General features: G+C 39.3%; 1 protein-coding gene across 2 annotated transcripts in view; it reads right to left on the reverse strand.

Annotated features, from left to right (window-relative positions):
* LOC115760972 (myocyte-specific enhancer factor 2-like) overlaps positions 1–25,502 on the reverse strand; it is a 58,682-nt gene that overhangs the window by 10,411 nt on the left and 22,769 nt on the right. For both annotated transcript variants that reach the window (XM_030702574.1, XM_030702573.1), the window contains exons 3-4: positions 22,467–22,811; positions 12,666–12,717 (exon numbers count right to left, since the gene is read on the reverse strand). The gene's annotated coding sequence lies outside the window, so the exon portion shown is untranslated. The remainder of the gene's footprint in view (positions 1–12,665; positions 12,718–22,466; positions 22,812–25,502) is intronic.

The following is a 25,502-nucleotide window of genomic DNA, read 5'->3' on the forward strand; positions in this document are numbered from 1 at the left end:
ACTCATGTAACTTTAATAAATAAAATATTGAACGAAATAAATAAAAGAGAAATAAGAAATTGGAACCCAGAGCCTGAGAGCATATCAGGAGAATTAAGAGTTTAAATATATAATTTATATAATTGATCAAGATAGCTTGATATACAATCAAGTTTTGCAACTAAGAACCTACTTTTCGACCAATCGTTCCTACATGATCCGATTCGGCTGATTCCCACAGATTTACTGCCTGCAACAGAAAGGTGGACCTATGATAAGTTCCAAGACGATAGCTCTCGAATTGAGAGAGTAGTTCTCATAGAAACAGACAGTCGGACAGAAGGACGAATGGGCGACTGGGCAGAAGGACACGCGGTGGGAGGTACGGACAGACATGACTATATCAAGCCGGCTATTCATGCTGATCAAGAATTTATATATACTCTACATATTTTCAAATGTCTCCTCTTATGTTTATACTCTCTATAAGGGTATAAAAAGTTGATTATTTATTTAATATATTTCGCAAACAATTTTGCCTAGAATATGTCACTTTTTGACTATTTCATTTAATTCTATTATTTAAGCAAAATATGTTGCTATAGTTCTTTTCTCTTGCTGTTCTTTTATTGGCTTTGGCGCAGCTGCTGCTGCTGCTTCTTATCAATGCGGCGGCCTTATCGAAATCTGCATTTGCTGCGGCTGCTGCTGCCGCTTGCCACTTAGCTGCTGGCCAAGCGATTAGATTGCCAAAAGAAAAAAAAAGTGCTCTAAGTGCTTAAAGGCCGACAAAATGCGAGGAAAAAACTAGGCAAAGCAAAGGCAGCTATAAATCAAAATAGCACGTCACAGGAATAAGCTTGTCTGTGTGTGTGTGTGTTTGTTTGTTTTGTTAAACAAAAAAAAAGTAAAGCCAGGCAGTTGCACAAGTGCTTACAGTGACTAATTGCAGGCAGCAGGCGGCACATGAGCTAATCAACCCGGACACAGGCGGTGGCAAGTGCGAAAAAAAAATGCTTTGCCCCGGGGTCAAAACTTAACACAGTTTGTTGCTGCAACAATTAAACAGTTGCGGTGTTGCAGCTTGCCGCTTGACTGGGTCAGCCGCACTTGAGCACAGCCCACAATAAGACAGCGCCAACCAACAGCCAGACAAAAGGAAGGAAGGAAGGAAGGAAGGAAGGAAGGAAGGAAATTCTAGACGCGATTTCTGCAGACAGCAAAAAAGGATGCATCGCTTGTGGCAGCTGCTGCAGCAGCATGTGTGTCAAGACTTGTCGTTGTTCCGCTTGTTCTTGCTGGCAATTAGAAGCTGGCCGCACATTTGTGCCATTTTTAATTGGCCCAAAAGTTAGCGGGGACACGGCTAAAGCCAAAGCTACAGATCATTAGGCAAATGGCCGAAGAAAGTGCTCATAATAACAAAAAGGAAATGTGAGAAAGTTGCCTTAAGGCAAGTAAAGATCTTTGCTACGTTTCGTCTTTCGCCTTTCTATGCGATTCTCAAACTTTCAGTTAAGGCGAATACAAACGTGTTATATTGCAAATTGCAAATTTTTGTTTGGGTTTATCAAAATAAATATGTTTGTGCTCTCTCTCTCTCTCTCTCTATCTATCTCCCTATCTCTCTCTCTCTAATGCTCTCTCTATCTTTCTTATGTATATTGTGCCTTTTATATAGCATATGATTTGTATATATATAAAGCTTATATAAACTCCATTAGCAACTAAAGTGCTGCTGAAGTGATTCACTTTTTTTGTTGCTTGGGTTTCGTGGTTTTCTTTCGATGAGGCATCTTAAATTAATAACATTAAAATGTATCGCTCGCAATTAGCAACAATTTGTTGTTGTTGTTGTTGCTGTTACGATTTACTGCAAGTAATTTATGCAAATTTTAAACTTTTCCGTATTATTTTGGATGAATGAACCTTTGAACGAGTTGGAAAACCAGTTGTGAAGCTGCTATCGCAGCTCTCACGGGCAGCATTTGACATGACAATCGCGCGCACAGACACACACACACTGCCAGAGACCTTTCATGAATTGCAGTTTTATGGCAGCGCCAAAAAAAAAAAATAATAATAATAATAATTAAATAATAAACTCAAATTTATGAACACGTTTGCCACACAAGTTAGCAATATTTTATACATTTTTGTTGAGCTTGTCTCAGAATTTGGCTTTATAGAGTTCAGTTTTTGGCATCGCAAACACAAACCGAATTCTCAAATTCTTGCCGCATTTCACTTTCATTCCGTCAGAGATTAATCAACTGTTTGGGATTGGGGTCTGTGTCTGCGTCTGCATGTGGTTAGTGTTAATGTGAGCCAATCAACGCATTGTTCAAATCGTAAATCTCAACTTAATTAACGACACGCGCAGCGCCGCGTTTTAAAACGCGCCCGAAACGCGTCGTTGCCGCTGCCATTGAGCCGCAGCGAACACATTTGATTTTAGTTCCGCCATTCGATGACATTTTTGATCTGGTTGAAATGGAAACCGTTTCGAAATCGGAGATCAGATGTAAAAGAAATTTAAACAGCTTGAGTGTGGCGCCTGCCAGTTATTATCTCAGATCTGGCAGTTGAGAGTCTAGCTTTATATATATATATATATGATTTGCGGGGAAATTTAATATTATAAGCAGAAGCGTATATTTTAGCTTGGGACTGGAGAAGCTCGTGAGCTAACTCTTGTTTAGTTTTCGCTAAAAACTCTCTAAATATTTCCTATGCTTTTTATTAAAATAGGTTTATAAATAGGTTTATAATTACGATAACGGGTATTCCCCATTTCCACCAAGAAGGGTGGATTTTCCGAAAAGTGTGAAACACGGTTCAAATGAATTTAAACTAAGATGGATAAGGTAACTATAGTGAAAATTTCAGCATCTGGGCAATTAAGGTTTAGGCAAATAGTTTTCTAAATATTGATAAATAATAATTTAAAAGAAATATGCTTGAGGAACTTTTGCCAAAAGAAAAGACTAGATAATATATTTGAAAGCGATTCGCTACATCTATACTCTATACTTTAGTTTCGTTACGTTTTTTGTTATCTAATTTGCAACTGGCAAACATTTTTCAATTGCATTAGCAATGTTTCGATAACAAGAAGACACCTGAGAGTCAAGGTTCCTTTCCTTTTTTTTTTTTGCCAAGCACGCGTCCTATGCTATAACAGAGCCCCTATATAGGTAAGCCCCCCCCCCCTCGCTCTAATTCCCAACAAACATTGGACTGTGCTATGTTATGATATCTTATCTGTAGAAACACACACACATACACACAAACACACACACGCAAGGAGCGTGAGAGTTGGCTAGAAGCGGAAGAGTATGCAGAGCAAAAAAAATAATAAAAAAACAAATATTATAATAATAATAATCATTAAAATGTGACACAATCGCAACAACAAATTCATAAAAACTCAAAGAGCCCAAAAACAATTTGCCAAATATGAATACATATAACATATATATATATAAACATATACATATATGTATATGTATATTCCATTTGTTCGGGCACCTTTTTTGTGCGTTTTGATAAGAAGAAAAAACTCTCGCTCTCATTTGAGATAGTGCGACAACAACAACAACAACGACTACAACAAGCCTTATCTTAATAATTTGTAGAACGATAGAAGAAAAAAAATATTCGATTGCAAATTTTGTTATCAAACAACAAAAACGCAACAACACATAAATAAAAAAAAAGGCAGCAAAATAAAAACAGTCGAAACGCAGCCGCACTTCAAACTTTTTGCCAAATTATTGATTGATAACAAGAATTCGTTTCGTTCGTTTTCAATTTTTATTTTAACCTTTTTTTCAGTTGATTTTCTATATTTCTTTTTCTGTTGTCTTTGATGGGAGCAGCGCTCAGCTGGCGGCCTAGGGCAAAGGTTTTGTCTTTGTGCTGCGTACGTGAAATCCCGCTGGGCTGGTCAAGTGATCCCCCCCCCCCCTCATACCACCCAACATCAAGGGTTTCCTTTAATACTATCCGGTGACCATTATCTGGATGACAAGATTAAACAACATATTGCAAATGATTTTTATTGAGTAGTATTTAATATGCTACACAGCGAGAAAAATGAAGATATTTTAGGAAAATGTTTGGAGCATGTGTGGAAAAAGTTAGTTTCGATTTGTTTATCCGTTTAAACGATAAATGTTCCCGATTCAAATGAAGAAGCTCTTCATGCTCCTTCTTCTTCTTAAATGTATTAAGTACAAGCTACAGCAAATTCCTCAGACTATTGCACGTAAAGAAACTACAGTTTTTGCACAGTGTAAAAAGTGAATGTATTTAATAGTTATAGTGGCATTTACAGCATGTAGGCAAGACCCCTTCTACTATATAGGTGTACCAAGTGTTGGGGCGCTACTTGGAAGTGCAATGTCTCATGTCCCGTTGGGTTGATAAGGCAAACAAAGTCAGAGGCAAGATTTTGCATGGCATTTAAGAAAGCCCTGCGAAAATGCAGCAAACAAACAGTCGGACGGGGCAATTATCAGAGTCCGTCAAGTCAGTCAATCAGTCAAATAGTCAATCAGTCGGTCAGTCATTAAGTCATACGGTTTGTCAATTATTCAATATAAGCAGCAACAAGAACTACATGCAAAAGAAAGAAGCGCTGATAACGTGTGAAGCAGTGGAAATGGATTTGAACTTCGCTGGAAGCGCCGATTCTACATATATATACATATATATATATATATATATATATATGTATATGCATGGCTGTATGTGTGCTGTATAAGTAGACGTATGTCTATGTGCTCATATGTATCTGTATGGTATTGGCTGCTTATCAGTTTTGGCAAAAGTCGACACAAACACAAACACACACACGCACACGCACACACAGGCTGGAATTGAGCAGATGTTTGTGTGGGTTTGAAACATTTGAGCATTAAATGCAAAAAAAAGACCAGAAGAAGAAGGTAATAAGAAAAGTAAAAGGTGTCTGTTGTCGTTGTGCCTGGTGATATCTATAAGAAATTTGATTGCAGTGCGCGCTGATAGACGTGATGACGTCAGAGCGTGTCGAATAACTGAAGTAACTCGCTTAGTTTAAACGTCACTAAATTATAAAGCCCTTGAAATAATATGATATCTTCTAAAAGGAAAAAATATATGTTAAATGAAACTTACATGTTATACAAAATTCTCAAAAGTTGCCGTTTAATTGAGCAAAAATGTTGTCATAATTTTGTCGGTTTTGTTTACTTTTTGGTTTCATTTGCATTTATTTGTTATTATTTACTTTCATTTAAAAATGTCTCAAAATTTGCATATAGAATAAAATTGTTGTAGATGCGGCGCTCCGAAAGAAATCGTTTAATTTGTCCCTCAAAAAGTTGTCACAATTTGTTGCACGCAAACTTGCATTTGTATTTACTTAACTTGAATTGGTTCAAGTATTTTTTATTTATTTTTATTTTATATTTCTTTTTATCATATATTTTTTTTTATGTTTCTTTAGCAAACAAGCACGATTGATTCAGGTCTTTTAATTTGGTTTATAAAACAAATTTTGTATTGTTATAAGTGTAAATATTTATAAACAGAATTAGAAATTGGCAAACACGGGCTGGGGGGCTGGTGGTGTTGGTGGTAGGTTGGACGGCGAGGGGCGACAAGCGTCGCGCGAAGTAAAAGTTAAAAATAAAATGTTATAAGTGGCAAACGCATTGTTTTTATTTATTTATGCTTTTTTTTTTTATTTATATTTCGCTTTCAAAAATGTATTTTTGGAAATAGATACGTCAAATTGTTTATAGATTGGAGTAAAAATAAATTATAGCGCGCAGCGGCATAATTCGCCTCATTTGCTTGCACCTTTTATTATTATTCGTATATTTATATATTTATAATTTATATTTTTATTTTTATTTTTTTTCTGGTTGTGTTGTGTCCCCCAAGTGAATGAAACAATCGCGCAAGAAAACGCGGAACAAACGCGAACGAAACGCGGAGATCTGAAACCTAAAGAAGCGGCGTTGCGAACGCGTACGAACGTACTGACGGATACGCAGAGCCGTTGACGTAGTCGCACGGCGCACAGACACACACACGGATACACGTACGGACGCGTATCTATCGGTATCGGTATCGCTCTGCATGCGTGTGTGTATGCATGTGTGTGTGTGTGTGTGTGTGTGTAACAAGCACGGTTATGCGTGTGTCCGTTGGCTTGCGAATGCAGTGAGGATGTCGAATGAATCTCGTAATATTCATGTTCTGCCCAAACGAGCGCAGCCCGCACACACATACAAGCGCATGCAGCGCGCTCTGAGTGGGCAAAAAGCTCACACATACAAACAGCAGAGGCGGCATTCTAACGGTTTCTGTGCGTGTATTAGTGCTACAGAATTCGGTTTTGTGTAACAAAATATCCCACACACACATTGACACACAGCTCGTGCGCTCGCTAGCGCCCACTCTCTCTCCCTCTCTCTCTCTCTCTCTCTCTCTCTCTCTGTCTCGCCCTCGCCCTCTCTCTTTCCATCTCGTTCTTTCTGTTATACGCGCGCTCTTGCGCTGGCTCACTCACTCATTTGGCGCGCTATATTTGCACTCAGGAACGCGCAGTCGCTTTGCCTTTGAGTCATTTTTATGAGTCTGCCTAAGTTTACACTCGAAACGAAAGCAAAAGCCTCTGCTTGGCCCGAGGAGCAGGCGCAAACAAGAAACATATGGTTTTTGTTTGCGCTCACTCATGCACACCCACACGCACGCACACAGACGCGCAAACAGCCGTTGCTGCTGCTGTTGTTGTTGTTGTTGTTGTTGTCCGTTCGCGGGAGCAACAGTTATTTTTCGGAAATTCCTTTGCGGCTCACTTCGATTGTTACGCACCTGCCTCTTGCCCCTATCCACTTTAGCTAAGCTTTTGTATGCTCTTCTCGCTCTGTTGCCTGCTCATAAATGTTAATTATCCATTTTGATGTATAGCTGCCTGTCCCTACCCACCTCCTCCCCCTCCACCCACTGTTTCCACCAATTTGCCGCCCACCCGTGCAAACGTAAAATGTTTCTAACGCGTCGCCTTGGTTTTTCGTATCTGAGCCACTTCGCCTGGCCCCTACGCCCCTCTCCCTTTGCGGCTGTCTGCTGTCTGACTGTCTGTTTATTTATTCGACGCTCGTTTTTTCCCTTTTCCCTTTTTTTTTTTTTGTTGTCTTTGTTCTTTCACATTGAGCCGCACATTGTCCTTGCTTTTGGGAACTAGATGAAGTGCTTTAGGCTGCTTTTAGGCTGCTTCCTGTTGTTGGTTCATAAAAACTTTGTTAACCTGCGTTTGGCAGCACGAAAAAAAAACGTAATAATAAACACCATAATTATAACAGTAGCGCTTTAAAATGTCCTCCCTTGTCTGTCAAGGACCTATGCTTAAAGTTTTTTGTACGTAAATTGACCCACAGAGCTCAATTAACCCCTGCCTAGGTACAGAAAGGTAAGCCACGTTTTCAGGCTGGCAACAAATATGCTTAAGGCACAACAAACCTGCATATATAATTTTTAATTGCGACAACTCAAGTTTCCAGCTAATGACCAAGCGGATATATTATTACATTGATTTGAGTGCTGCATTTGCGTAGCTCAATCCAATTTGTCTGGCCCACAAGGGCAATCAATTGCGCTATATATAACCCGGAGGAAGGAAGGAAACACCCTCTGTTGACCTACACACGTGCCAAGAAATACCAAAATAGTTTGAATATAACTTGAACGGTTTAAGCCTAAGATTGTTATTAAAGAAGTTTTATCGCCTAACGCTTTAAATTAGGCAAGAAATAGACTTCAGTCGGAATTGTAGCTAGGATTGAGGTTCTTTCTTGGTGAAGGATTTAAGCAAGAAGAAGCAGAAGTTGATCCCCCCTCCTGCTACCCTTTACACATAGCCCACATAGCTCGTAGTATATCCGATTCCCCACCTCCCAAAGTTGCTAAGTTGCTGCCTCTGTAGCTGCTGATCTTGCAACACAAGATGCCTGCTTTGGAATTTGAGTAAAAATCACGCATCGTCTTTCCAAAGTAAGTTACAAGTTTACGACTTGAGGGGCGCCACAATGTTGCACATATGGCAACGGCAATGCAAATGTTGCATTTGACCTCGAAGCGGTCGGTCTCGACTGCATTTGCGGCATCTGCAACATGCTGAGTGCGTGTGTCCTTGTGACTTTTAACACCCTGCCACAAATGCTGGCGACAACTGCCACAGCCGCGCCTACAGCAGAGCCCTGCAGCCAAATACAATAAACGCCGGCCGCATTTCGCGCACGTTCACGGTCCGTCGTCCCATGTCCCAGGTCCCAGGTCCCAGGTCCCTGGTGCCTGGTGCGGCCATGCCCATGTCCAGAGGCAGTTCGGCGTAACGTTGCTGCACACATGTGCAACATGCGGCGACACATGCGCGCTCGCCTCTCATGTGGCAATGTGTTGAGTCCGACTTACGATGCCCCCGCTGCCCCGGCTGGCCCGGGCACTTAGCCGCTTTTCCAGAGTATTCAAGATTCCGACTTTGCTAAGCGCGGCTGCAACCGATTCGTGTGCGTCTTGTGTTGACTTTAGCCACCACGCAGAGGCGCACCCCAACCAAGACTAACAACAACAACAACAGCAACAGCAATAAGAACGCAAAGTAGAAGCCACGTGAAGTTCTTGCTGCTGTTGTTGTAAACGCTGCGTAGGTAGTTTTTCATAAGATTCATTCAAATCGCTTCGCTTTCGAGTGCAGATGCAGTAGAAGAAGAAGCAGTTGATGTTGTTGTTGTTTGGGCTGATGAAGATGTTTGTACTGTTTATGTGAACTCATCAACATGCATTTTTTACAACTCAAGCTGCTTTAATACCTAAAACCTTCCTCGAAAGACGCAGAGAAATCGTGCATGTTGTTTCAAGGAAACATTCAGAATCTCGCTCTTCGCAATTACAGGGTATTAAATGAGTATTACTTAACTCCAGGGAAAGTCAGACAAAAATATAAATATAAATATAAAAATAAATATAAATATAAATATAAATATAAATATAAATATAAATATAAATATAAATATAAATATAAATATAAATATAAATATAAATATAAATATAAATATAAATATAAATATAAATATAAATATAAATATAAATATAAATATAAATATAAATATAAATATAAATATAAATATAAATATAAATATAAATATAAATATAAATATAAATATAAATATAAATATAAATATAAATATAAATAAATATAAATATAAATATAAATATAAATATAAATATAAATATAAATATAAATATAAATATAAATATAAATATAAATATAAATATAAATATAAATATAAATATAAATATAAATATAAGTATAAATATAAATATAAATATAAATATAAATATAAATATAAATATAAATATAAATATAAATATAAATATAAATATAAATATAAATATAAATATAAATAAAATATAGAAAATATAGAAAAAATAAATGATGCTTTGTCAATAATTTATATTTCATATTTTCTTGGGCACATTTTGATCCTTTTCTAGCGGAAATTGTTTTCTTGGGGAAACCGTTTTGCATTTTAGCCACATTTCCCTAATATCATAATAAGACCTGGCTTAATATAACGAATATCTCATTGGGCTGAGGCAATTTCAATTCTATTTGACCAACTTTTCGCATGGCCCGACGCCCATCTCAAACAATTTGTATGGTTGGCAAATAAAGAAGCAGCAGCGGCAAAAGCAATTAGGCCAGTAATTACTTTGGGCTGTGTGTCAAGTCAAATTGAATAAAAAGCCTGGAAGCTGCAGCCAAAGAGAACACCTCAAACGGATCGGGGCATTAGCATTGCCTAATTACATTTCAATCGCATGACTTAAAAGGCGCTTAAACTCTCAATCGTTTCATCAAAAATATGAGCACAGCATTTTTCGAGGGTGTCAACGGGTGTGTGTGTGTGTGTGAGGGTGTGTCTGAGTGTGTGTGTGCGCTTTGAGTGCAATTTAAATGTGATTAGATGCTGGTTTAAGGACAATGCCACACGGCATATCAAATAAAAATAAGAATCAAGCAACAGGCAACAGAGTCAAGGTGCGCGACGTCAAAATACCCTGTAAAAAGTCTATAAATTATTGTTGTATAACTTAAGCCTTTATTTCCGCATCTCCTTTTAATACTCAAATGTTTGCATATGCCCAAAATGGAAGCATATGACATAAGGGTAAAGTTATCTATACATATATGCCACACAGACAATCCCTTCTCTAGTTCTTCAGAGGCGACAGATAAACAATTGGATCGAGAATATATATATGCTATATCTGCTTACATTATATGCACTTGCACAACTTTATGATACCCTTTCTTTAATAACTAAAGTGTACTTTCTGTTTCTAGACAACAACAACAGATATTGTATCTTTTGTCAACTGAAGCGTTACTGAAACGTGCAACAAGGAGACACACTCGAAAATGTCCATGACCCTCCCACAGCCCCCTCCATCGAAATCTTGACGCTGCTTCCCGCTGCGCCCCACTTTGTGCCCCCTCGGCGCATAAATACTGCACGGTTTGCTTCGCTTGCCGGAGTTGCCTAATCTAATCAATTTTGCTCAATGCTTTTGTTCTGTTCTGCTGCCCGCCCACGCAGAGGAGCAGCAGCCGATGCCGCCGCAGAGCAACAAGAGGCAATGCCAAGCAGCCTGTCAGCTTCAATAAGGCAACGTTAACATGTGTGTGTGTCTGTGGCAGGGGCAAGGTGTGCGATGAGTGTGTGTGTGTGTGTGCGAGGGAGTGTGGGCTTGGGTAGTTTTGGTGCCAAGCGCGAGCGGGCGGTGAAAGCATTTCACTGTTTGCATCAATGATGAGCAGCTGAGGAGGAGGAGGAGCAGGAGGAGGAGGTAGCAACGGCTGCTGCCATGGCGCTGTTAAAGTGGCCAGAAAACGTGGCCATGACAGGTTAGCATGCCCCCTCCCCCCAACCCCCGCCCCCCTCAATCACTAAATGTAAATCCTCTGCTGCCCAGCCCCACCCCCACCCGCTCCCTCTGCTGTTCCATTGTCGCGGCAAACTGAATTAGTTAGCAGCAAAAATTTGAACTGTTTTAAGAACTTTCGTGAATTACGAATCACAAATTTCGTATATGTATCGAATATACAAATATATATTGTTAAGTCACAAAGAAACACTTTCATGCCCGCATGTTTGGGTCTACTTTTGGACAGATTTTGGACAAATTTTAACCCATTTCCCCGAACGTAGTTTGGGCCCAGTTTTGTGACAGCGCGCGCAAATGGCAAATAAAAGTTATACAAAATTGGCAGCAGAAATATTTCACATGCAAATGCTTTGGCAAGGACACGTTGCACTAAAAAGGTTTTCTCTGACCAGCCCACACACAATGTGTCCACCAATTATAATTGAAATGGATGCCCGCACACACACACACACACAGAGCTAGACATCTGCATAAAAGATATCTGTTAAAAGATTTCAAGGTGAGGCTCCTTTAATTGATTTGGACACGCGGATAAATGAAATTCCTTCCAGTTGAAATTTAGAAACTAAGTAAATCCCAATGCATAAATCATGCGCTTGTTGATAATATTAAAAGTATTTTCATGTTTCCATTATTGGTTCAAGGACAATTTGATTCTGTATTTATTAAAACTGTTCATATTAAAATCAAGTTTAGTTGAGATTTTCTTAAAATGATGACAAAATTGTTGTATTGATTGTTTTCGGAAAAGCATCTAAGTTTTATTATTGTGAAAAAACACAAAGAATGGATATAATTAACTCATGTTCGGTTTCCAGGAAAACAAAATGTCAACGCAAAAATATCAAATTTATATATTTTTATATATTATTCATAATCTGTGGTATCTGTTGCATAAGCCCGACGACCACAAATCGAGTTATTAGTAATTGAATTTATTGTATATTTGCTCAAGCTGTGCGCGGCTTGTGAGGCATGTGGGTAATCATTTTGAAATCAGCTTCCATAGCAGGCATATATCAATCATTATGACTATGCTATTTTGCCCGGCTGTCTGTCACAGGCTACACACACACACACACTCGCACACTGATACAGACAGCTAAGAAACCCATAAGCAGATATACACCTGTATGTAGCGGTAAGTAAAACCCACAGAAACTTTAACTGTTACAAGGGCAGAGCGAGAGACAGGGCGGAGAGAGGAGCATACGCCCCGCTGGGCAGGTAAGGGACATCAGTGAGACAGAGACAGAGGGAGGGGGACGTGCAGGGGGTGACAGTTGGGCACACACATTGAAAATTGACAGCTTGTGTGTGGGTGTGACACACACACACACGCACACACACAGTCAATACTTGCAATCGCATCCTGTTGCCGTCTCCTCGCATAATATGATATATATTTTTAATGTCTTTATTATGTTCCATTGAGCGTAAATATTTGCCTTGTGCACAAACACAACACACACACACACACACACACACACACCTTCACATACTCACACAGACACACACACACACACACACACACAGGCCATAATACGCGGCACGTGCTCAGCGTTTCAACTTAAGCTACGACCAAAAAAAATATAAGTAGAAAAAAACTTTTCATTTAAGACGTGAAAACTGGGAAACTGGGAAATGGAAACTGAAAACTGAAAACCTTTTGCACTCACCTATTTCAAGTTTCCTTTTGCGTGCGCAAAACAACAGGTACAAAAAGTTTTGCTGCAAAATAAAAGCAAAGAAAATACAGTTTAGTAAAGGAAACAAGAGACAAGTGCTGCGACCTCGATTGTGAACGACTAGCAGCTACCCTGTAAATTCTATTTATATATATATATTTGCAAATGTGTGCTTAATTTCTTAATTTTAGTTGAATTAGCTTGTTTTCAGTTATTCTTATAATAAAACATGTTTTGTTCAAATTATTCTTCCACGCGTTTCGGCGTTTAATACTTTGATCAGACTTATTTATCATCTCAAGCTGTAAAAATATGCGATATATGATGATATATATTTGATCAACAACTTTTCTATGAACCTTTTGATGCTGCCTTTTGCTTGGGACAGCCTCATCTGCCTGCCTACAGGGTATGGAGAACAAAGCTGTTATTAAGTGAATCAAATGTGTACAATGAGTGCGTTTGAGCACTTTGTGTGAAATACTCGATTGGCATGACAACACTTGCTGGCTGGGCCAATTAATCTTGACTGTCGAAGCGTTTTTGAACGCCCCCGACAAGAAGTGGAAGAGGAAGCACGCGATTTATGACGATCAGTTCAATGTAACCTCCTGCCAAGAGGGTAGCCAAGCCAAGCCAGGCCAGCAGCAGCCGAAAGAGTTGCCCCCCCTGAGCTGGCTTAGCTACAGAGCACAGAGCAGCACACACTTTGCATGAGTTCAACTTGGCGAGGGGCATTGTCATCTTGTGCAACAGCAGCCAGAGCAATGCCAGTTTAAAGTTGAAAGGATACCATAAATCTTTGCAAGCTGTTCGGGTACTCGCAATCGCATGACGAGGCGCGCTTGACAGCATTGGCTTTAGCTTGTCTCGTTTTGCCAAAGCCAAGCAGCCAGCCAGCCAGACAGAAAGACATGCATATAGGCATTACTCTCATCTGTTCTGCATAACATCAAGCGCAAAAATTGCGCATTTCGTGTATTAAGACTGATGCGGCATTAGGGAGTTGTTCTTACAGCTTCATGTGCGTATCTTTGTTGATAAAAATGTGTATCAAATATTTATAAGCTTTGTGCACAATGTAAATGACAAGGCTCGAACGCAGCCTGAGTTTCGAACACGGTTATTTCGTTAGCCTCTTATGACTCGTTCAGTCAGACTTGTATTTTGATCCTCTTCTGCTCAACTGCTTTAACTTTTCTGAAAATATCATGCTTTTTAATAATTTGTAGATTCATTTGACAGCTTTAGCTGCACTGCTTCTTTTATACTTTTCCTTTTATAAATTAGAAAAGGCTTAACTGCAACAGTAACAGAAACCACTAAGAGAAACATTGACAGCAACAATAACATCAGTCTTAACAGTTGCCTTAACAGCAAGAGCAACACAAACGTTAACACTGAGAAAATCCTTAACAACAACATTAACATATACCTGAACAAGTTCACAAATGTTAACAGCAGTATTTACCGAAAACATACAACTAACAGAAACCCTAGCTCTAACATAAGCAACAACAGTTCTTACCCAAAAACAGGCGCCATAACAGCACAATCTGGCCAAAAACCCTAATACTAACAGATATCTTAACAGCAATATTAACAGAAGACCAAAAACTAACATAAATCATAGCAGTAACAAGAATCCTAGCAATTGCTTAAACATATACAGAAACAGTAGCAAGAGCACTAACAGAAACCCCAACAATAACAGCCAAGTTAACAGAAAACAGTAACATAATCCCTAATACTAACAGCATGCTTAACAGATACATTAACAGCAGCAGTAACAGATACCTTACAGCAGCAGTTACAGAAACCCAAACAGTAACATTTTCAGTCAGTAACAGTTACAGTAGCACTTTTTTCTTTAAATTAATTAAATTTCAAAATTTTAATTGTAGTTAGGAAATGAACATCATTCGGCACATTCTCTAATTGATGGCGCTCCCCTTAAACAGCCTATAGAATGTATGTATGATGTATATGTACTCAAAAATCAATTGCCAGCTGTTGTTTCACAGTCGCAGCAACGTTTGTGACGTCAGTCAGCTCAGCTGTTTATGGATAATTTTATACACAGTTGGGCAGCTCAAAAGTAAATCCTGCGAGCGCCTTCTATATATATATATATATATATATATTTTTCGTGTATGTTCAGTCAGCTGCTGGTCTTATGTCGCCCCCAAAAAAAATACAACAATTTAAATGGGAGAGAGGCGAAAAAAATACTAGCCAAAAAAGAAAACAACACACGCAACATGTGTGCACAATTTGTTGTTGCTGTTGTTTCTGTTTCTGTTGTTGTTGTTATTGTTGGCGTGCAGCACATGGCATCTCTGATTCGGCTCATGAAATGAACTGTATATGTGCCAAAAAGTCAATGATAGACAAAAGTACAAACACACAGACACACACACATGCATACAAAATATTTGTTTTCCAAGCAAGCACATTTGCCGGGGGCAGCTTCCTCTTGACTGCCACCGTTTCATGAGCTCAAGTATGCACATCCTTTTGCCGCTTCCTTTTTCAGGCATTCGGTAACATGGGCAATTGCATTGCTGAAATGCAGCTCAAGTGGCCGACGGGCTCTCTAGTTTAAATATGTTTATGACCCGCACCGTGCTGCTTAGTATGTGTGTGTATCTGTGTATGCTTGTATTTCTCACCTAGAGCAGCTCCATTGCGATCGGATCTTTTGTTAAGGGAATCTGCAGCTATATGCATATACATATATGTACATATATAATGTATGTGCTGCTCGTATATGTTTCCTTTGATTTTTGTTATTGAGCACAACTACACGCACACTAAGGCCTGCCTGCCAGTCTGTGTGTGTGTGTGTGTGTGTGTGTGTGTGTGTGTGCAGACACAAATGTTATTGACGTCGCCGTCCGGGCAACGTCGGGCACGCCGCCATCACAACGGAACCGCGCCGTAAGGGGCAGACCATACGTTGAGTCAGGGATCGAGTGCTGCGTGCCTCGGGCCTCTGGTCTGGGGGGCCTGATGGTACCGTTAAAAGAAATGCAATTAAAATGAATCTCTAGACCCCTAAAAACTTCAAGCAGCAGCCGTAGCCGAGGCAGTAGCGGAAGCAATTAGTAAACTGAGCAGTCTTCCCAGATATAATCCCATAGCAAATCTCTCTGGCCGACTCAGGCGTGCTCTACGTGGCATTTGGCTGTAGTTTCTGTAGTTTCTGTAGGTAGCTGTGCGCACATTGGGGAGAATGCACTTAAGCAAACGCATAATACATAAGCACATACATATACATACATATATATATATGTGTGTGTGTCTGCGTCTGCCCCCAGTCCCGTCAAAACGGAACACGTTTAATTTGTGGTGGCGTATATGCAATCCTTTCGACAAGGTCTTCCTCTCCATAAGCTCTAGCCAAGACAGTTCGTTACGCCCCGTGCGCGAAACATTCGTGTTCATAATTTTTATAATTTGTTGTATTCCCCAATTTTGCTGCACATACTTTGACAATTATTGGGGGGGAGGGGTAGGGGACTAGAAATAGAATTTACTTATGATTGATACCCATTGGGAATGAGGCACAGGCACGAGCACGGGCAAGAAAAGCATCTAGTATTAAAAGCATGATATGCAATTGTTAAATGATGCGACAATCATAAGAGAGCGCAGTCATTAAAATTCTCAACTAGTTTAGGCGCTGTCAGCCCGGTAATAGTCTTGCTGAAGTTTGACATGGCTCGCGAAGATCAATGAAGATTAATGAGTGCGACAAAAACAAAGAAGAAAAATGGAACTGAGAGATTTCTTGTAAAATAGGCACAACTAGCCAATGATATATGCCTTGAGCCATGACAAATGCTGCTTACAAACTTTTATTATAATTTTTTTAACCATTTGCTATAGGGTATGTGAAGTGAAAGAAATTGCAAGCTAAAAGGTAATAAAAACTATATAGAAATAATTTCAACTTCTATCAAAACTACTTTTCGAAAACAAAAGCATGCTTCTGCCGTGTCTACTATTGATTGTCTTATTAGTTAGTTCAATTTAGTATTTATTTAGTTTCCGTTTAGCACCATATTTGTAGACAGATTGGCGCAACAGATTAATAAACACAGCAAATGGTCGCAACAACTAATTGCAAGGCAGCCAATGCCAGACGCGCCTCCTTTTTGTGCCGCACTGTCTGGACATTGTGGACCACCCAGCCGGCAGCTGTTGCAACAACAAATTGCCAATGAAGACAACATGGATAATATAAGCCAATAAAAACAAACATTTATATTCAAAACATTGAATGGCCTGATGCAGACATCCATAGACAATCTATGTATAAAACTGTTTAACTGGCGATCCGTCTGCCTCTCTGTCTGTCTGTTGATATATATATCTATATATATGTATGTAGTCTGTGGTCTGCGGCGTTGCATAAATAAATGTTCAGATTTAGCAGCGGCACGTGCCAACTTGTTAAATACATATATATCTATATATGTATATATAAATATCTATATCTATAAAAATATCGTCTAAAATTCGAAAATACAATTTGTGTAAATATAAGCGCAGGCCAATTAGCAACAAATCAATTGTTTATTTGGATTGAAGATCGAAGAGAAATGCAAGAGCCAAAATGAAACAATTGATAATTTCTTTTACTACAAAATAATCACTAAATGACGGGGGGGGTAGCGACTGGGTAGGGGGAGTAGGGCAGGGTATGGCAGCTGTAAGTATTTATAAGTTGCGACCTGTTGTCTGCCATTCATTCAGAAACAACAAGTTGGCCAAAATAACACGGGCAAAGTTAAATATAAAACAAAAACAAATGTTAAATTTAGTTATGGATATTTTTGTGTTGCAAACACACACACACACACACAAACGTGAACAAATAAACACACAGCCAAAATCTATAAAAATTATCCTTTTTATTTATAAAGCAAACCAAACGTACAACGAACCAACAAATTGATCGAAAGCCGCGTGCCAAAACGGAACGCCACAAAAATCACGAGCAATAGTTAGTTAACACAAAATGGCGGCCGTGCGATCAGCCTTTACATTTGCACACACATAACTTTCGCTCACTTACTCACTCACTCTCTCTCTCTCTCTCTCTCTGCCGAAAAGCGCCTGCGCAAAATGCTGCCAAGCTTTGTCTAGGTGTGTGTGCGCACATTCATGTGACTCACTCTCACTCACTCACCTACTCACCTCACTCTCACTCTCTCGCTCACTCTCTATTCCACTGTCCTGAGCATTGCTTGCGTGTGCGGCCATTTGCATTTTCTGTCTAAATATAGACAAGCGCTGTGGTCGCTGCTGCGGCAGCGACTGCGCCGACTGCGCTGCCTGCGATCGCCTCATAGTTGAAAGAGTGAGCGAGTGCGAACGAGTGCGCGCGTTTGCCTTTGTGTGAAGAGTCGTTAACGTTACGTGGCGCTGCTTTGGTCTCGCCTGTGTACGTCACTCATTTGCGTGCCTGCCTGCTGCCTATGTGTGTGTGCCCCGCACCCCCTCCTCCTGTGCAGCAAAGCGCTCTGCTTGCTGATTAAATTACAGTATTTTTTTTTTGTTTTCAGTTTGAAAAACAACATTTTTGTTTTTGTTTTCAGCTCTCGCTGTCATTTCGCAATTAAAATATATTTTGCAACTCGTTCGGCTCTGTGCTCGGGCAGCGCTTCGGCTGTCTGGCTGGCCTCCAAGACAGGTGCTGCCGTTATGCGTTACGAAAAACACCGTTGCCCATGGATGCTCGCATGTACAGTTGCAAAATCGGGCATGTCGCAACCCTCCTCCACCCTCCACCCTCCACCACCCATTAGGGCCCTAGCATAGTGATGTCTGTCGTCGCCATTTGCGCAGCTGCCAGAGGCACACACACACACAGACATTCATGCATGACGTATGTGTATATACACGTTACGCATACAGCTGCAGCGCAGGAGAGCGCAGCAGATTGTTTTGTTGTACTGACATTTTGTATAAACATTTTTTGTATGCAGTGAATTGTACAATTTGTTGCTCCCTTTCCTGAACACATGGGCAAATACAGTAAATATATACACAGACTGAAATCGAAAGAATGCCACACGATCTTTGTAAGAAATACATATATATGCATTGTATACGAATTGTAAATTCTGTAAATTTGATCTTATGTAGTACTATATACTTATGCAAAAGCATGAGCTCAGTGCTCGACATACTTTCAATGCAATTTATTGATCAATTTGTGATCAGCAGTCAATTCTGTTAATTTAACAGAAGTACAAGTGTTAACAGCCATGTAACATGTTAATGTTAATAAAAGGCTATCTAAAAACTTTGAAAAAAAGTAAAATAACCTAGGTTAGATGAAATCAAATGAGTTTCAAATAAGTAAATGATGTAACAGCTGCTAACAAAGGCTGTTACTTTACATATAGCTGCAAATAACATGACTGTCAAGCGCAATTTAAGTCTCCTGTTATGTTTACATATGTCAGCCAATAAATTGTATGTAAATGCACATTCTCAGCTTGTTAATAAGCCAAAACCATTTGCCAGTTGAATATCATTTTCGGTACAGTACACAGTATGCGAACATGAAACAACTATTTTAATTTGCATGCAAACAAAATAAATGTGCAAAATCTGGCAAAAGAAATCGCTAGAAAAACAAACGAGCTAAGAAAAACAGTTTTCTAATATGCCAAAGGAAAAAAATAAAACAAATAAAGAAAAACAAGCGAAAAGTGTCGCCATTTTAATCAGAGATTTTGCTGAGTCTTTTTGGGCTGTTCAGCGCTTGGTTAGCTCTTTGGTTAGTTGCACTGGCCGCACGATGATGAGTCTGATATTTTCACGCTTAATCACTAACTGTCCCCATGAGCGGTGCCCCATTGGATGGGCGAACGTCTGTGGCGACACAAACATTTTGGAACGTGGCCAAAATACTTGACGCTGCAAATGAAATGGCAGAACGTTCGGCCAAATGCAAAATGCACAAAATGTCAACCAGCAGAGAGCAGCGAGCAGGGGGGAGCCGGCGGTTAGGGCTAGGGGTGTGCGCCAGAGGGGCGGGGCGGGGCGCGGCACATAAGAGCCGAGCCAAAAGATGCGACACGGACTGACAGCGGGAAAATTGAAAGAACAGCACAAGTAGAAAAAGAAGTAGAAGAAGACGACGACGAGCAACAAGATCCAAAAGGGAAAAACTTTAATTTTCTTTTATTGCGGTCGTCGCGCACAATAATTGCGCGTATAAAAACAAGATGAAAGCGCTGCTGGCTGCGTTTAGCCGAAGATTTAATACACTTGACGAACAGGAAAAGAAGAAGTAGCCGTGCTTTATGATAAAGTGATACGATCCGAAAGGCTGCCAGAAAAGTACAGACTGCCGAATTAGAAGGCTATGCAACTGAGAGGCGACCTTATAAAGAGAGAGAGGGAGACAGAAAGAGCGACAGAGAAACCTGGCTATGATGAATCGTTGTGCAGTTGACGAATATATATATATTAGACATAAGTATAAGAGCTTATATACTAGCTGTGTATAGAAGGATTCTAGGCATATATAAGAGTACATAGTTATATGTATAAGAGTATACAGCCAAGATAGGAGTATATATGCTCGTAACATATTGCATGGCATATATAGAGTATATATAGGAGGTATTAAAGTATATATAGTAGGTATTTACGAGTACTAGGTATACGAAAGAGTATATGTATATATATACTAGCTATAAGCATATATATTCGTGACTTCTTGTTACACATCGCATCACAATATTCGACTACCTTTTGTTAGCGTATAAAAAAACATGCTGAAAATATTCGGTTTCTGCGTTTGATGAGATTTTTTTGGGCGGCAGCGGCAGCAACAACAGCTACAGGTAATACGCGGTACAATAAAGTCAGCATACGAAATGCGTGTCGAGCTGCCGCACACACACACACACCCCCTCCCCTGTGTGTGTGTGTGTATTAGACGCGTGCTTGAATTGCTGATGATATACAAGCACACACACACACATATATATATGTATACACACGCATGCATGAATATTTGATAATTTCCATGAAAAAGATACATTTCAAAAATTGCCAGCAATGACGTTCAATAATGATGGAAATTGTTTTGCATGACGCACATTCATTTGCCTCCCTTTCGATTCACAGAATGCGAAAAGAGCATGAAATAAATTTAAGAAAGAAGAATAATAGGAAAATTAGTAGTGGAAAATGGAAAAGCTAAGGCTAGCTTTACACACAATTGCGATTGAAAGAAATGATGAGAAATAAAAGTGAAAACTTATCCAGGAGCAAAACGTGCGTTGAACTCTCGTTGAGCTCATTAAAGTTTACTTCTAAATGTTAATTAATGCGTGTGCGTATGTGTGTGTGTGTGTGTGTGTGCGTGTGTGTGTGTGTGTGTGTGTGTTGATTAGTGTAATACGAAGAAGCTTTATATTTCCCAGCATTTTCTTTTATGCCACGCTTTTCCACACTGTTGCCAACGCAAGCTACAAAATGCGAGGCGAGCCAAAAAAGACTCAAGAAAATTCTTGGCAAATGTTTTACGTTAATTGAACGCCAAGAAATACCAAAGGCAACATTGACTATGTGTGTGCGTGAATGTGTGTGTGTGTGTGTGTATATACATTATGTATACGCATGCATATGTGTGTGTTATATGTGTACATAATTCAGAGTACAATACATGCTCAGCTGTTGTTGTAGGTCTCGAATGCTGCTGGCATGAATACACACACATCATACATACACACACACACACATACACACACACACACACACACACACACACACACACACACATGTGCGCTGTGCGTGTCGGCCTGTTCAGTGGACACTTGACCAACTGTGTAACTGGCCAATAAAGACTTTTATATTGTTGACAATTGAATGAGTTGAGAATTTGGTTTTGGCTCGATTTTGGACTCAATTTTGTTCTTAATTACATTTAAACTTAAATTGCGACAATTATTACAACACAGCAATTAATTACTTTGAATGTACAGCAATATTAATTATGCATTTTAATTGTTAATTAGCTAGGTCATTACCTAATTTAATAGATCACTAATGAATTAATTGTAATTGGCCAATTTTTCGGTTTTTACTCTCAATTAACTCGTAAAATATAATTATCATGCGCTTTCCAACGTTATTAATTATAATTATAATTATTAGTAATTAATGACTAATAAGTTATCGAATTACAATTAGTTGCAACACTATTTAAATAATTATTTGTACTCATCATATTAATTTAAACAACTTCATTGTTAAGTTCTTTAATTATTTAAAGATTTTTAATTACCAATTTAAATATTAAGTAATTACTTACTTTTACTCATAATAACTTCAGCAATAGTCATGATATTATCAATTTTAATTACTTTAAGTAATTGAATTGCTTTTCTTTTAAACATTCAGTAATTAATTAGTTTACAAATTACATAATTTAAATTACTTGAGTAACTTTTAAACTTTCCTACTCGTAATGAAGTAGTTAACTAGGAAAATCTAAGCGCTGCACATAAAACATGCAATCAAAAAGTAATTTAAAGTAATTACAAGTAATTAAAGTTTTATAACATTACAGTATGTTTAAGCAATGCTATTAATAAAGTATTTTCAAGTAATTATACGGAATTAAATCAATATTTAACGGCATATACTACATAATATGCCTAAATAAGGCAAGTAATTAAGTAATTTCAAGTAATTATAAGTAATTAAAGCCGTAATTACAGGCATATATGAGTTATAACACTCTAAAAAGCTGCTTACCTGCCAAATGCCGTTGTTTGAGCAACATCAAAGAGTCCAAAAAAGATATAGTCCAACGTTCCCAGTGCCAGTTAACATGTTAATTACAGCCATATATATATATCTGTTTATATCTATATATCTGTATATTTGTATTATTTGTTGCATATGGCAAAATGAATGCTCTTAAGCCACTGGAGTGTGTGAGTGAGTGTGTTTGGGTATGTGTGTGTGTGTGTGTGTACTTAAAGGTGTTTTATTATTATTTTATCCTGATGATGCTTGGATTCAGTTGTTGTCGCTGTCAATTGACGTCGTATCTGACGTCGCGCTGCGTCGCGTTCGCTCTGCTGCCGAATTGTGTAACTGCAATCGAAGAATATGTCAAAAACAATAGTTATTCGCTTGAGTAGAGGCTCTGCCAAATGTTTAAATATAGCCAGGCCATATCTATAGATACTCCATTTGCGTCATGTATTTCAAAATGGATTCCCCGCGGACTCACGAGTGGCTACGCACCGCAAATGCCTTTCAGATGCAACAAGTCCGAGCTTGAAACCCGAAGACCCAGAATTTTATGTTTTGCGGTTTTATGCAAGCGCTATTAACTTTTGGCTATGCTTGACTCGTTGATACCCTGTAATTGGGTGCAGGTGTGCTTTTACGATAATATGTGCTGAGTTTTATGAGAAAAAAGGAAGCTAAATAAAAATCTGGTTCGGAATTGAGAACTATAGAATAGAAGAACTTTGAGGTTGAAGCGAAAGGAGTTTTTGGCCAGAAAACCTCAAATTCTTTAGCTCGAGAATTCGTGTAAATTAAATTTGTAGTTTTCTAGGGAAAATACTATACAAAACTCTGCTTAAATTTGTAGAGTATTAATATCTGTTAACTCCAAATTGGTTCCTTGAATTGATTTGAAGTGGAAATCAAAGACTTGACTCAATATAATTTTTGCATATCCTTTCTTATGCCCTGCTTCTAGTTAACATGCTGACTGGCAAGAGCATATGCCCTGTTTTGCCACTCTTTTACAGGGTATACACATGAGCAGAGCGCGCGTGCTGGTCCCAACGCCCACATGCCAGGCATTGCCTGCGCTTCTAGAGTGAGTGTACATGAGTGTTATGACTGTTGTGCGTGTGTGTTTAAGTGTGTGTGTGTGTCAGTGTGTGTGAGTGTGCGCATAGTGTTGTGTGTGGGTGGCTAATGAAATGCTTCAGCAGCAGCAGCGACAGCAATCGCATCCAGCCACAACCACAAACAGCAACAACTACAACTACAGACGCACACACACTGATCAGTGTGTATATAGGTGGGGAGTGGGGCATGCATTGTAACGGTAGCTGTGTATCTGTGTGTGTGTGTGTGTGTGTGTTGCCATGGCCCCTCGCAAGAAGAGCTTTTCCAGCGGGTCCACATTGTCTGCAGCATTTCCTTTTTTGCTATGCGTCGCAGTACAATACAAGCGAGAGTGAAAGAGAGGCAGATAAAGAGTGAGTGAAAGAGAGAGATGGAGAGAGAAAGAGAGAGAGGGGGAGAGTGAAAATGACAGAGCTGCTGCCAAAAAGCAAACAAACGTAGCCGAAAATTCAGGCAACACAGTTGTCTATAATAAATTCTACAATATTTCTCCCTCTTCTTCTCACACCCCCCACCCCCACACATCCTCGTGTGTGCCCCTACGCTCCCGCTAGACCCCCCCTCGCCCATTGGTTTGTCTTGATTTTCGACATTTTTGTGCGTCTTCTTGTGGCGCTTTTCACATGATTTTTATGACATGCCCTATACGTCGCGCGCACGGGACAAACAACTTTTCAGACCGTACGCCCACCTATGACAGAGGGAAACGAAGGAAAAAACTGAAATGGAAATGGAAATGAAAATGTCGAATTCAATGGGGTGACAAGACAGCACGCCCCCCCCCCCCCCCTGTCCCACCACCTGGTTGGGGGCGCCGCAATTAATGAATAAGTTAACAAATATTCTTGTAAATATTTTCCATGATAAACTCGTGCCTCACTTTTGTTCGACTGTGTTTGTTGTTGTTGTTCCTGCTGGGGTTCGATTTTTCTTTTGGCTGGCATTTTAAGATTTTTTGTTATTTTCTCTGTCTTTTTTTTTTTTGAAAATGGCGTCGTGTTTTGCGGGCTTTTCGTAATTCCTGGCATTTGGCCAAAGTCTACACAAATTTGCGTAAATAAACAACAACATTTTGTTGCAATTTAGAAAGAGTCGTTAATGCTTCTAGAAGCACAATAAAAAATTCAAACAAAATAAAAAAGAAGAAAATAATAAAATATATATTAAACAAAATATGCATTAAAAAAATACAAACAAAAGGAAAGAAAAAAAAACAAAAACAAGCTGAAAACATTGCACGAAGTTTGCACAAAAAAAAGAAACAAGTAAAAGTGCTCCTCTCGGGTCTGCTCGACTTGGGTATACCCTGCATCTACTTCTGCTAAAGCCAAATGCAAATATGAAAAAGTGAACACCTGATATAGATGCATGTATTTATACTAGAAACTACATCACGAATTTGGTGATTGTAGGTCTTAACGTCTGAGAGATATGTTCTTAAATCCTTATTTCGATAACGATATTTATCGATTGCTTGAAAACGGGTCAAGTTATCGCCGGTCTGAAACAAAAACTCGTATTGCAAGGGCTTTAAGGAGGAGGAGCTACGTTTACAATTTCAAGTCTCTAGCTCTTATCGGTTCTGAGATCCATTCCATCCAGGACGGAAGAGCAAAAGGATGGAAAGTCGGATGGACAGTCAGACAGAAGGACGGACGGAGAGACGGACGAACGGAAGGAAGGAAGGAAGGATGCAAGGAGGGAAAGACGGACGGACGAACAGATGGGCGTACGGAAGAACGGAAGGACAGAAGAACGGAAGGACGGAAGAAAACGGAAAGATAGACGGACGGAACGCAAGGACGAACGGAGGGCAAGATGGGCGGAAGAACAGACGGGCAATCGGAAAAACGGACGGATAGAACAGAAGCACGAACAGGTGAAAAACGCACAGACATGGGCTAAATCATCTCG

This window comes from Drosophila novamexicana, unplaced genomic scaffold, assembly GCF_003285875.2.
Source record: "Drosophila novamexicana strain 15010-1031.04,08,12 unplaced genomic scaffold, DnovRS2.1 tig00000462-arrow-pilon, whole genome shotgun sequence".
Taxonomy (NCBI): domain Eukaryota; kingdom Metazoa; phylum Arthropoda; class Insecta; order Diptera; family Drosophilidae; genus Drosophila; species Drosophila novamexicana.